The following is a 14,587-nucleotide window of genomic DNA, read 5'->3' on the forward strand; positions in this document are numbered from 1 at the left end:
TCTGCTCTCCCACAATATGGCGCTGGGAGAGAAGTAAACAGCTTCCGCACAGCTGCCTCCAGTTCAACCAATAAACTGTAGGACCTGCTCCTGATTGGAGAGCAGCGTACTCGGCGTGTGGGCAGCCGAGTTAGGATTGGCGGAGGAGGACTATAAAGGAGGAGAGAGACGGCATGCACCAGGAACATCTAGGGGGAACATCTGAAGGAACACCTGTGCAGCCCCCCAGAGAGCCGGCCGGCGGTGTGCCGCTCCCCTGCGGAAGTGGGGAATGTGGCCAGGGGGAACTGCCCTTCCACGGAGGTGGAAGGGATAGTAGCCAACCCGGGAAGAACCAGCAGCAAACCCGGGGAGGGCCGAGCAGACGAAAGAACAGCGCAGGGTCCTGTGTCGTTCCTCCACGAAGACGGGGTGCCGTGACTCGGATAGGAAACCTAGGACAGACAGGAAACTTAGGAGGGAAGAAACGGGAATAAGTGGAAAATACCGGAGAGAGAGACTAGCAAAGAGCCTAGGTGCCGGAAGAAGCTATTGAAAGCCTAGGCATAGACTCGGATATGGACTGTGGGAAAGAAGTTAGGATTGAAAGCGAAAGTGAAAGCTTTCATAGACTCGGATGCGGACTATGGCGGGGAAGCTAGGAGATTGAAAGCGAAAGTGAAACCTGGAGGAGGCTTGGACTCGGATACGGACTGTGGGGAGAAGCCAGGAGAAATGAGAGGAATATTGTTGGAAGAAAACTTAGGGAAACACACCGGGTAGAGAAAAATGTTAGGGAGGATGAAGCCGCGAGCGCAGGCCAAGCCATCTTGGAATTCTTCAAGTCACCCCGGGGAGCAAGAGGCGAAGATCTGGAACCAGAGGCAGAGACGTGGGCCGCCAGGATTCGCCAGGTTAGTCCGGGGAACTTGGACTGAATGCCGGTGGTGGCGGAAACATTCGCGGAAGCCGCCGCGTGCAGAGAGAGCACGGGGCGTGAATAGATGGGGAACGCCGGGGCTGGCGCGAGGCCGTGGTGCGGGCGCGAAGTGCGTGGAGACCGAGGAGCGTGCGCGCAGAGCCGGGAACCTGCCGGCGGGGCGAGGCGCCGGGAAGCCGCGCAGAGCCGTGAAGCTGCCGCGGGGCGAGGCGCCGGGAAGCCGCGCAAAGCCGGGAAGCCGCGCAGATCGGAGAAGCGCGGGCTGAAGAGGCTCAGAGCCGGGAAGCCGCCGAGAAGCAGTCTCGGGGCGGCCGCCGGGAAGCCGCAGGGATAAGAGAAACAGAAGTTTAGAAGTAAAGTGAGAGAAATAGGAATGCTGGAAGATGGAAGTAGAATGGGAGAAATAGGAATGCCCGGACATAGAGAAATAGAGAAATAGAAAGGCCTCCCCACAACATGGCAATTAGAAAGCTTGGATTCGGTCTGCCCGATAAGTGAGGCGATGAGCACCTGCGGCGGCTAGCAGCTTATGCGCCGCAGGTCACCGAAGACAGGCACGAATTAACATCAGTAAGGCTTCCCCACAATGCAACAATTAGAAGGCTTGGATTCGGTCTGCCTGATTAAGGCGGTAAGCGCCAGCAAGCAGCTCGACCAGAGTATGAGCTGCAGGTCACCGAAGATAGGCACGAACCAACACTAATAAGTCTCCCCCACAATAAGGCAATGAGAAGGCTTGGATTCGGTTTGCCTGATAGGTCTTGTAAGTCCCCTGCAGGCAGAGCAGAGCATGCGCTGCAGGGCACCGAACACAGGCACGCATCAGCGCCTAAAAACCTCCTCACAACATGGCGAAGAGAGGACCCGGATTCGGTTTTCCTGATTGATAGGACTTGTAAGAGCCTGTGGCAACTCTAGCAAGTAGAGCAGAGTGTGTGCCGCGGGACACCGAAGACAGGCGCGTATCAACGCCAAAAATAAAAAGAAAGGGGGATCTGTGGGGAGCAATTCGGACTAGACTAAGTTACTCGAATTAAGACTTACTCTATGCATCTGCTCTCCCACAATATGGCGCTGGGAGAGAAGTAAACAGCTTCCGCACAGCTGCCTCCAGTTCAACCAATAAACTGTAGGACCTGCTCCTGATTGGAGAGCAGCGTACTCGGCGTGTGGGCAGCCGAGTTAGGATTGGCGGAGGAGGACTATAAAGGAGGAGAGAGACGGCATGCACCAGGAACATCTAGGGGGAACATCTGAAGGAACACCTGTGCAGCCCCCCAGAGAGCCGGCCGGCGGTGTGCCGCTCCCCTGCGGAAGTGGGGAATGTGGCCAGGGGGAACTGCCCTTCCACGGAGGTGGAAGGGATAGTAGCCAACCCGGGAAGAACCAGCAGCAAACCCGGGGAGGGCCGAGCAGACGAAAGAACAGCGCAGGGTCCTGTGTCGTTCCTCCACGAAGACGGGGAGCGACAATCAAGGTGGCATGTGCCAATGCCATCTCACTATTCCAAGTGATCAATTTCAGTTCACAATTGATCATAATGAAAGGACTAAGAGTCAAAGGGAGCACATAAACAAGTCTAGTATCTGCTAACACCAACCGATAGAATAAATAAAGGGGAGAGTGATCCAACATGGGAAGTGAGATACTCAGCAGACTCATAGAATGGCGGATGTCCGAAATAGCACTCTGGCCTCAGAATCAGCCCTAAAGGCACTCGGATCTGGCTGAAAAGCCCATGAGAGTATTTCAGGCATGGAAAGCCAAGACACTCTGGCAAAAACATCTCTGTGAGTGAGATCCCAGTGGAAAGAACAGGTCTTCAAAGAAGGAGGTGCCTTTCTCTGAAGGGAGGAGAGAACCTCCACTTTGACTATGACCGTGTCTAAACAAGATAAGAGTCGGAGAACTCAAGGGGCTTCCATAGCCTTGGAAACTCATAACTGGTGCATAGGGAGATTACTGATGCCATAAACAGGAGTGTCAATTTGTAAAGTCAACAACAGGAGTCACTGTGCACTTACTCCTCATGTAGGATCTCTGTCCTTAACGTGCTGTACACTGAGGCTTAATGCTATAACGAGTACTCAAACAGTATATTTCACTTTGTGTTTCTATGGGGGTGCAAACGACTGAAATCTTTACTTAATGTACACTAAACTGATCTTCTGTAAAAAAAAAAAAAAAAGAAAAAAGAAAGAAAGAAATTATCAATTCCCAACTTGACTCTCACTGGGATTAAACATGACAATAGGTCTGATCTGATTTCATCATCATTTAAAAAAAATCATCTATTATTTTTCACTTTATGTTTCTGTGTGGGAGCAAACTGTTGAAATACTTACTTAAGGTATACTAAGCTGATCTTCTGTATATTAAGATAATCGAAAATGAATCTTGATGTGAATGGAAGGGGAGAGGGAGTGGGAAAGGGGAGGGTTGTGGGTGGGAGGGACGTTATGGGGGGGAAGCCACTGTAACACATGAGTCGTACTTTGGAAATTTATATTCATTAAATAAAAGATAAAAAAAATTAAAAAAAGAGTTAAATGTAGGGTTACCATAAACGTGCCTATTTTTCCTTATTTCCTTTTATGATATCATTGATAGCATCAAAATATTAAAATACTTTGGGACAAATTTCACTAAAACAGTAAAAAAAACTGTGCACCAAAAATTATACAGCATGCTTGAAAATAAATTGAAGAAAATAAAACTAAATGGAAAGATCATGTTCATTGATTGAAGAACCAGTATCATTAAAACATCCATACAACCCAAAACAATATATAAGTCAAATGCAATCTCTATCAAAATTTCAATGACATTTTTCACAGAAATACAAAAAAAAGTTAATGGAAGACCTCAAATAGTCAAGACAATCTTAAGAAAGAAAAAGGTAGAAACATCCTCTTCTCTGATTTCAAACTATATTACAAAGCTAAAGACATAAAAACTATAAAAACAGATAAGTAGAACAATGACATAGGACAGGGAACACAGAAACAAACCTGACTGTATACAGTAAACTAATTTAGACAAGGTTGCCAAGAAAACACAATTAGGAAACGACAGTCTCTTGAATAATTGGTGCTGGGAAAATTGTATATCCACGTGCAAAAGAATTAAACCAGATACTTATCTTGCCCCCAACATAATACAAATTAAAGGCATAAACATATGACCTGAAATTGTAAAAACCCTGGAAGAGAATATAAGGGGAAGCTTTCTTGATATTTCCTTGGCAATGATTTTTTGGGTATCAAAAGAAAATCTCAGTGTGCCAGTACTGTGGCACAGCCAGTTAAAGCCCCAGCCTGCAGCACCAGCATCCCATGTGGGCACCAGTTCGAGTCCAGGCTGCTTCTCTTCTGATCCAGCTCTCTGCTATGGCCTGGGAAAGCAGTGGAAGATGGCCCGAGTCCTTGGGCCCCTGCATGTGGGAGACTGGAAAGAAGCTCCTGGCTCCTGACTTCGGATCAGCTCAGCTCTGGCCATTGCAGTCATTTAGGGGGTGTGCCAGAAGAATGGAAGACTTCTCTCTCTCTCTCTCTCTCTCTCTCTCTCTCTCTCTCTCTGCCTCTCTCTGTAACTCTGTCTTTCAAATAAATAAAATAAAAATAAATCTTAAAAAAATAAGCTCAGGCAATTAAAGCAAAAATAAATGTACCTTTGGGCGTGAAGAACTATATCAAACTAAAAAATCTTCTGCACAGCACAGGAACAAGTCAACAGAGTAAAAAGACAACATGCAGAATGGGAGTGTATGTAATTTAGGCTTTTTTGATGTGTGACCATGATCTTTATTTTTTTTCAAATAGGTTAGTCATGAGCTAGTTTTCATGTTCATGCTTAGACTTTGATATGACTAATTGAAAGGTCAGACAATCTTAACTATTATGAATATTTTCTATGGATCTTTTGACATTATAAAATGATTTGTAATCTTACAACCCTCTAAAATTCAACTACCTTGGATATTTTCATAACATAAGCTATTTGCAAGTAGAATCTTTTTAAAAGTCAAATTCATATGTGTGTATGTGTGTGTATATGTGAGTGTTTGTATGTCAGTGTGTATATATCTGAGTGTGTGTGTACATATGTGAGTGTGTATATGTGTGTAAATGTGAGTGTATGTATATATGTGTGTGTGAGTATGTATATATGTGTGTATGTGAATTTATGTATATATGTGTGTGTATGTGTCATTATATGTGAGTGTGTGTATATCTGAATGTGTGTATATATGTGTGTGTATATGTGAGTGTGTATGAGTGTGTATACATGTGTATATGTGAATGTATGTATATATATGTGTAAGTGAGTGTGTATATATCTGAGTGTGTGTGTATATATGTGTATGTGCTTATATGTGAGTGTGTATATGTGTGTAAATGTGAGTGTATGTATACATATATGTGTGTATGTGAGTGTATATATGTATGTATATGTGAATTTATGTACATATGCATATGTGTGTATGAGTGTGTTTATGTGTGAGTGTGTGTATATCTGAATGTGTGTATATATGTGTGTGTATATTTGTGAGTGTGTGTATATATGTATGTGTATATGAATGTGTTTGTATGTGAGTGTGTATATGTGTGTATATGTGAATGTATGTATATATATGTGTGTATGTGTGTATGTGAGTGTGTGTATATCTGAATGTGTGTATATATGTGTGTGTATATTTGTGAGTGTGTGTATATATGTGTGTACATATATGTGTATATGAATGTGTATGTGAGTGTGTATATGTGTGTGTATATGTGAATGTATGTATATATGTGTGTGTATGTGAGTGTGTGTATATCTGTGTGTATGTGAATGTTTTTTAATGTGTGTGTATATCTGAGTGTATATATATATATGTGTGTGTATGCATATGTGATTGTGTGTGTGTGTATATATATATGTATATATATATATATCAGAATTCAGACAGGTAGTTACAAGGGACAAGGAGGGGGTGGGAACGGGGTGAAGTGGGTCTAAGGAGACAAAATTTCAGTTACGTAGGATGAATAAGTCTAGCGATCCAATAGTTAGCATGAGGACTGTAGTTAATAATATTGTGTTTAATACTGAAAATCTACTAAAAGTATAGGTTTTAGGTGCTCTCGCCACAAAAAAAAAAAAGGTAACTACGGAAAGTGATGGATGTATTAATTTGCTTGATATGTCCTTTCACTGTGTTTATGAGTCTCAAAGCATCAAGTTGTGCACCTTAAATGTATACTATAAAAACTAAATTTAAGGGGCCAGCACTGTGGCACAGTGGGTTAACACCCTGGTCTGAAGCGCTGGCATCCCATATGGGCACCAGTTTGAGTCCCAGCAGCTCCACTTCCTATCCAGCTCTCTGCTATGGCCTGGGAAAGTGGTAGAAGATGGCCCAAGTCCTTGGGCCCCTGCACCCACATGGGAGATCCGGAAGAAGCTCCTGGCTCCTGGCTTCAGATCGGCACAGCTCTTGCCATTGCAGCCAATTTGGGAGTGAGCCATCAGATGGAAGACCTCCCTCTCTCTGCCTCTCCTCTCTCTGTGTAACTCTGACTTTCAAATAAATCTTTAAAAAAAAGACTAAATTTAAGAAAAAGAGAAAGAAACAAATGTGAAAAACATCAGGCTTTTCCATTCAGGGGGAAGATCAATTAGTTGCCTAGATGGACTTTATTCTAATTTTGAAATCTATAAAAACCACTGAGTTAAAACCAAAGAAGGTACAGTTTTCAGTGTAAATCTCTGATACTTGTTCAGGTTCTAATCAGAGAGACAGAAACTATTCCTATGGGTTGACCAGAGAAGTACTAAGTAAACGGTTATTAATAAGCAATTGGAAAGTTAAAAAGAGGGAAAAAAACAACTTTAAGGAGCTGCTGCCACCTCCCAAGGGCTGAGAATACAAATGGAAAACTCTGTAATAAATGGAAACTGGAAACTTAGGATAAAGACCCCAGGAGACTGTTCCTGGTGAGTGATGATGCCTCTGGGCATGAAGAAGGGTGCTAGGGGCCTAGAACCTGACCTCAGAGAGTGGTGTCACTGACACCTGGTGCCCCGACGTGCTGGTAGCTCTGGAGCACAGAGAGCAGTGGACCATGAAACTGGTTCTGAAAGTGTTGGAAAATCTCCAAACATGAGGTTAAGACACAATGACAGCTATTGTGTAAAAAGATACAACTAGGGAGCCGGCGCTGCGGCTCACTAGGCTAATCCTCCACCTTGCGGCGCCGGCACACCGGGTTCTAGTCCTGGTCAGGGTGCCGGATTCTGTCCTGGTTGCCCCTCTTCCAGGCCAGCTCTCTGCTGTGGCCGGGGAGTGCAGTGGAGGATGGCCCAAGTGCTTGGGCCCTGCACCTCATGGGAGACCAGGAGAAGTACCTGGCTCCTGCCATCAGATCAGCACGGTGCGCCGGCCGCAGTGTGCCAGCCGTGGCGACCATTGGAGGGTAAACCAACGGCAAAGGAAGACCTTTCTCTCTGTCTCTCTCTCTCACTGTCCACTCTGCCTGTCAAAAAAAAAAAAAAAAGATCCAACTAGGGTACCATTCACAGAACCTCAGCGGACAGGGGAAAGCACACAGGAGGCAGACAGAACTCCCTATAGCTCCCTTTTGGCCAGACCTAGCAGGAGCCCAACCAGAAAAATAGAAATATTGTGCTATTCCCAGCCCAGGACCCCAGGTCCAACCCTGAAAAACATTAAAGAAAGTAACTGGCCCATGGAACAACAGAAGGTCTGCTTCATTGCCAATCTTACTGCTGACCCAAATGACTTTAAGTCTTTAGAAACTGGAGAACATGAAGACAAGGCACGCCAAGGAAGGTGTGGTAAGTGAATGACTTGGCTGATGTGACAGCTTAATGCCCCAGGTTGATATAAACTATCTCAGTAAACTATTGAGAGACAAAGCAAAGGGTACAACAAGTTCTTAAGCCTCCCCTCATCAGGAAGAGAGAAACAGTAGTCATGTGGGTTTCACAACTATACGGGGAAGTTCCATGTGCCATGGAAGACTGAAAAGAAAACATTTAGTGCTATCTAGGAAGATGGCACAAGCAAAGTTGCACAAGCAAACTTAGTGTTGAAGGATGAATGTAGCTTCACCTGACAAAAAAAAAATGGGGGAAGAGCATTTTAGGCAAAAAGAATTATAAAGAGGGCCGGCGCCGCGGCTCACTAGGCTAATCCTCCGCCTAGCGGCGCCGGCACACCGGGTTCTAGTCCCGGTCGGGGCGCCGGATTCTGTCCCGGTTGCCCCTCTTCCAGGCCAGCCCTCTGCTGTGGCCAGGGAGTGCAGTGGAGGATGGCCCAAGTCATTGGGCCCTGCACTCCATGGGAGACCAGGAGAAGCACCTGGCTCCTGGCTCCTGCCATCGGATCAGCGCGGTGCGCCGGCTGCAGCGCGCCAGCCACAGCGGCCATTGGAGGGTGAACCAACGGCAAAAGGAAGACCTTTCTCTCTGTCTCTCTCTCTCACTGTCCACTCTGCCTGTCAAAAAAAAATTAAATTAAAATTTAAAAAAAAAAGAATTATAAAGAGCACAACAACCTGGTTGTGTATTACCATGTACTTCACAATGACGAACTTTCTTCTTAATCTGATTTTCTCATGATTTTAAGAATTTCTCCATTGAAGACTTCAAAATTTATATGCATATTCTGAGTCAATTTCTAACCTCCAGATGTGTACAACCAAAGACCAATTAAAATGTACACTTTAGGGACCAGCATTGTGGCATAGCAGGTAAAGCCACTGCTGGCAACACTGGCATCCCATATGGGCACCAGTTCGTGTTCTGGCTGCTCCACTTCTAATCCAGCTCGCTGCTAATGACCTCGGAAAAGCAGCTAGAGGTGGCCCAAGTGTTTGGGTCTCTGCCACCCATGTGGCTTCTATCTCCTGGCTTTGGCCTGGCCCAGCGCTGGCCATTGTAGCCACCTGGGAAATGAACCAGCGGATGGAAGATCTCTCTCTATCTATCTCTATCTCTGACTTTCAAAATAAATGAATAAATCTTTTTTATGTGTACATTTTAGTATCGACCTAAATTGCTGTTTTAAATTGAATGTCTAATGCCAACCCCAAAACTCCAATACCTACTTCTACTTCTACTCATGCTCGTGTCTATAAGGGAAGCTCCACACAAGTTGCTTAAAGCAAAAACATGTGTGCCATCCTTGAATTTTCACTTTCTCTCACACCTTACACCGCATCTCTCTGGAAATCATGTTAGCTCTGCCTTCAAGGGTCTAAGATCCAACCGTTCCTCCCCACATCCACCGCTCCCATATGTGCGTCTAAGTCACTATATTCTCTCACCACTAGGGCTGTCCAGTTCCCTGTTCTACCTTTGTCCCCAAGATCCACACAAAACCTGGAGGTCCCAAGTGGGCACTTGGCACAGCAGTTGAGACACCGCTTGGGACACCCACGACCCACAGCTGAGTGCCTGGGTGACAGTCCTGGCTCCTCTCCCAGATTCCTGCTGATTCACACCTGGGAAGCAGTAGATAATGGCTCGAGGGATTGTGTCCCTGCCACTTGCCTCAGAGAACTAGACTGAGTTCTTGGCACCCACCTTCACCCCCACTAGCTCTTATGGGCACTTGGGGAGTGAACCAACAGGTGACGTTCTCTCTCTCTCTCTCTCTCTGCACTTTCTTCTGTTTCTTTGCATCTCAAGTAGAAATATTTTTAAGGGGCCTGGTGTTGTGGCACAGTGGGTTAAGCCACTGCCTGCAACACCCGCATCCCATATGGTCAACCGGTTTGTGCCCTGGCTGCTCCACTACCAATCTAGCTCCCTGCTAATGGCTTAGGAAAAACAGTGAAAGATGGCCCAAGTGTTTGGGCCCCTGCCACCCACATGGAAGACCCGGATGAAGCTCCTGACTCGTTGCTTTGGCTAGCCTAGCCCCAGCTATTGCAGCCATCTGGGAAGTGAATTAGTGGAAGGAAGAACTCTCTCTCTCTCTCTCTCTCTCTCAAACAAATAAATAAAACCTTAAATAAAAAAATAGCATTAAACCAAAGTCTTATCTTCAGTATCTCAGCCCCAAGCAACTCTACTATGGTTGAGAAGTTCATGGGTTTCTAATTATAATATATATCTGTATGTAGGCATATATTTTTAAAACCTAGAGATTACTTTCTCTCCTTGCAATACATTAGAAGTGATTCTATGTAGCTTCTGAAGGTTGGTAAGAATTGTCAACTTCTGCTTCATTTCCTGGGAGAGTCACATCCAGCACTGCTGGCTGTCTGGGGTCTGGGGCACTGGGAAGAACCAGGCCAAGGAAGAAGGCCATTTCTAGGTGCTTCTCCGCAGGCCTTGTTGTGGGCTATGAGCTGATTGATTCGCTTTTCTCTCAGTACAGGGCAAGACCAAGTACCTTTTCATGTGTTTACTGCCCCCCACCCCATCCCCAAGCCCTGGGTTTGAAGTCGTCTCCCCAATCACCTGCCCTTTACGGGCATCCTTGTTCTGTTATCTGTCTTTCACGGGCTCAGAATCTGCTCATTGTCTTCGTCTTGTTACCATGCAGTCCAGCAAACCATCCCAACACTGCGAGACATAAAACAAACCTTGTGTCATGACCCCAAGTTCCTTGGGTCACTAACTGGGACGGGGGCAATGCAGATGACTTATCTCTACTCCAGGGTTTCTGGGGCCTCAGAAAGACTTCAAATTTGAGGGTGACTCATTGTTTGGAGGCTGGAATTACCTGCAGATGTCTTTGTTCAAAACCTGCTACTTGAGGGGGCTGGTGCCGTGGCTCACTTGGTTAATCCTCTGCCTGCGGCACTGGCATCCCATATGGACACCAGTTCTAGTCCCGGTTACCCGTCTTCCAGTTCAGCTCTCTGCTGTGGCCCAGGAGGGCAGTGGAGGATGGCCCAGCTGCTTGGGCCCTGCACCCGCATGGGAGACCAGAAAGAAGCACCTGGCTCCTGGCTTCAGATCAGCGCAGTGCCAGCCGTTGCAGCCATTTGGGGAGTGAACCAACGGAAGGGAGACCTTTCTCTCTGTCTCTCTCTCTCCCTCTCACTGTCTATAACTCTACCTGTCAAATAAATTAAAAAAAAAAAAAACCTGCTACTTGGGATTGGATAGTTCACAGACTAGATGGTAACTATCCGAGGAAACAAAGCAAAAGTTGCATTGACGATTTTTTTTTTTTAAGATTTATTTTATTTATTTGAAAGACAGAGTTAAAGAGAGAGGTAGAGACAGAGAGAGAGAGGTCTTCCATCCACTGGTTCACTCCCCAGATGGCCACAATGGTCAGAGCCATGCCAATCTGAAGGCAGGAGCCAGGAGCTTCTTTCCAGTCTCCCACACGGGTGCAGGGGCCCAAGGACTTGGGCCATCTTCCACTGCTTTCCTAGGCCATAGCAGAGAGTTGGATCAGAAGAGGAGCATCTGGGACTAGAACCAGTGCCCATACGGGATGCTTGCACTTCAGGCCAGGGCTTTAACCCACTGTGCCACAGCATCAACCCCTCTTTTTTTTTTTTCAAGATTTTTATTTATTTATTTGAGGGGCAAAGCTACAGACAAAGAAGGAGAGACAGAGAGAAAGGTCTTCCATCTGCTCGTTCACTCCTCAAACGGTGACTATGGCCAGAGCTGGGCCAATCCGAAGCCAGGAGCTTCCTCCTGATCTCTCATGTGTGTGCAGGAGCCCAAGCACTTGGGCCATCCTCCACTGCTTTCCCAGGCCATAAGCAAAGAGCTGGATCAGAAGAGGAGCAACCAGGACTCGAAGCTGGTCCATATAGGATGCTGGCACCGCAGGCAGAGGCTTAGCCTACTGTACCACAGCACCAGCCCCCATGTTGACAATTCTTACCTACCCTCAGAAATGACAGCATGACTTCCAGTGTCTCCTACTGAGTGACTCAAACACAACCCACTCGTATTCCAGGAGAGGAAATCATGATGCTTTTATGTAAAAGGACAACTTTTTAATTGCTTGTATCCAGCAAGATTGCTAACTTGACTTATTAATTTAAATAGTCTGATTTATTTTTGGACTCTCAGGAGCCTAAAAACGTGAACATTTTTTTTTTCTGAGACAGGAAGACGCATTAGCCCATGGTGCAATGCGTGTTTTGGCCAGCTACAGCTCCTGACTCACCGCTGATGGCTCTCACTGAGGCGTGAGCTGGTCGGGAAACCGTGCCACAACCACGGCTTTTTTTTTTTTTTTGAAGATTTTTATTTAATGAATACAAATTTTCATATGTACAGCTTTTAGGGATATAGTGTTTCTTCCTCCCATTCCCACCCTCCCACCCCCGCTCCCATCCCACCTCCCACTCCCTCTCCCATCCTATTTTCCATTAAGATTCATTTTTAATTATCTTTTTATACAGAAGACCAACTCTTTACTAAGGAGAAATTTCAACTAATTGCACCCACACAGACACACAAAGTACAAAGTACAATTTGAAGACAAGTTTTACCGTTAATTCTCATAGTACAACTCATTATCAGAGGTCCATCTTGGGGAGCAAGTGCACAGTGACTCCTGTTGTTGATTTAACAACTGACACTGTTATTTATGACGTCAGTGATCACCTGAGGCTCTTGTCATGAGCTGCCAAGGCTATGGAAGCCTTTTGAGTTCACAAACTCCATCGGTTTTTAGACAGGGCCATATGCAAAGTGAAAGTTCTCTCCTCTCTTCGAAGGAAAGTACCTCCTTTTTTGATGGCCTCTTCTTTCCACTGGGATCTCACTCACAGAGATCCTTCATGCAGAACCGTTTTTGCCACTACATCTTGGCTTTCCATGCCTGAAATGCTTTCATAGTGTTTTCAGCAGGCCTTAGGCAGCTACGGCTATTAAAGACACTGGAGAGGCTGGTGCCATGGTGCAGTAGGTTAAGCCTCCGCCTGCGATGCTGGCATCCCCTGTGGCCACCAGTTCTAGTCCCAGCTGCTCCTCTTCCAATCTATCTCTCTGCTATGGCCTGGGAAAGCAGTAGAAGATGGCCCAAGTCCTTGGGCCCCTGCACCCGCAGGAGAAACCGGGAAAAAGCACCTGGCTTCGGCTCAGCACAGCTCCGGCCATTGCAGCCATCTGGAGAGTGAACTAATGGAAGGAAGACCTTTCTCTCTCCCTCTCCCTCTCATTGTCTGTAACTCTACCTCTCAAATAAATAAATAAAATCTTAAAAAAAAAAAAAAAAAAAAAAAAAAAAACACTGGAACCAGAGGTGGCCATTCCCAGATTCAGGATCTCCCTGACCAGTCACAACGTCAAATCCCTGGAGAAGGTGTGTGCTGACTTGATCAGAGGAGCAAAGTAAAAGAATTTGAATATGAAGGGATGAACCAGTTGGGATGCCTGCCAAGACACTGTGAATCAGGCTGGCACTGTGGTATATCAGGTAAAGCAGCTGCCTGCAGTGCCAGTATCCCATATGGGCACTGGTTCGAATCCTGGCTGCTCCACTTGCAATCCAGTTCTCTGCTATGGCCTGGGAAAGAAGTAGAAGATGGCTCAAGTCCTTGAGCCCCTGCACCTGTGTGGGAAACCCGGAAGAAACTCCTGGCTCCTGGCTTCAGATTGGTGCAGCTCCAGCCGTTGTGGCCAGTGGATAGAAGACCTCTCTCTCTCTTTCTCTCTCTCTCTCTCTCTCTCTCTGCTTCTCCTTCTTTCTGTGTGTAACTCTGTCTTTCAAATATAAATAAATAAATCTTTAAAAAAAATAAAAAAGACACTGTGAATCAGGACCAGAAAAACCCCTTGTGGTGAAGGTTCTAAGACAGAGAACCCATAAGCAGCACATTGGCTTGCACAGTCCCGAGATTGTTAAGCGAATCACTTCCATTAGCACTGAGCTGGGAGTAGAAGCTGACATCACCATTGCGAATGCATAAGCCAACCGTTTTAATAAGTTGACTACCAGCTGTTTTAAAAAAATGAAAATTCTATTTCTTGTATTCCAGTCTTTATGCATTTTATTTCTTATTACTTAATTTGAACTATAGTGGCTAGGACCCCAAGTTCAATGTTGAATGAAAATAGTGATTCCGCACATTCCATGTCCAGGCCCTCAACTCAGTAGGGAAGCTTTCTCCAATTCACCGTTCATTATAATGTTTACTACAGGTGTTTTATGGAATTCTTTCTCAGATTCATCAATTCTAATTCTCTTTCTAGTTGGTAGAAGCCTTTTTTATTTAAAGATTTTGTTTATTTATTTGAGAGGTAGAGTTACAGATAGTGAGAGAAAGAGACAGAGAGAAAGGTCTTCCTTCCGATGGTTCACCCCCCAAAATGGCCACAACGGCCAGAACTGTGCTGATCCGAAGCCCAGGAGCCAGGTGCTTCTTCCTGGTCTCCCATGCGGGTGCAGGGGCCCAAGTACTTGGGCCATCTTCTACTGCTTTCCTATGCCACAGCAGAGAACTGGATTGGAAGAGGAGCAGCTGGGATTAGAACTGGTGCCCATAGGGGATGCCAGCGCCACATGCAAAGGATTAACCTACTGCGCCACGGCGCCAGCCCCTGAAGCCTTTTTTAAAATCATGAGTTTAATTTTATCAAATGCATATCTTTTGCATCCCACACGACAATAAAATGACTTTTCCTTTTCTCCTTTGATGTAAAGAATTATTTTGACTAACTTTTAAATGTTAA

General features: G+C 45.7%; 1 pseudogene; it reads left to right on the top strand.

Moving 5' to 3' along the window:
* The first annotated feature begins 13,151 nt into the window (after positions 1-13,151).
* On the top strand, positions 13,152-13,824 carry LOC149128272 (small ribosomal subunit protein uS10 pseudogene; annotated as a pseudogene).
* The last annotated feature ends 763 nt before the right edge of the window (positions 13,825-14,587 follow it).

This window comes from Oryctolagus cuniculus, chromosome 1 (genome assembly GCF_051225735.1).
Source record: "Oryctolagus cuniculus isolate XC-2025 breed Fujian yellow rabbit chromosome 1, ASM5122573v1, whole genome shotgun sequence".
Classification (NCBI taxonomy): domain Eukaryota; kingdom Metazoa; phylum Chordata; class Mammalia; order Lagomorpha; family Leporidae; genus Oryctolagus; species Oryctolagus cuniculus.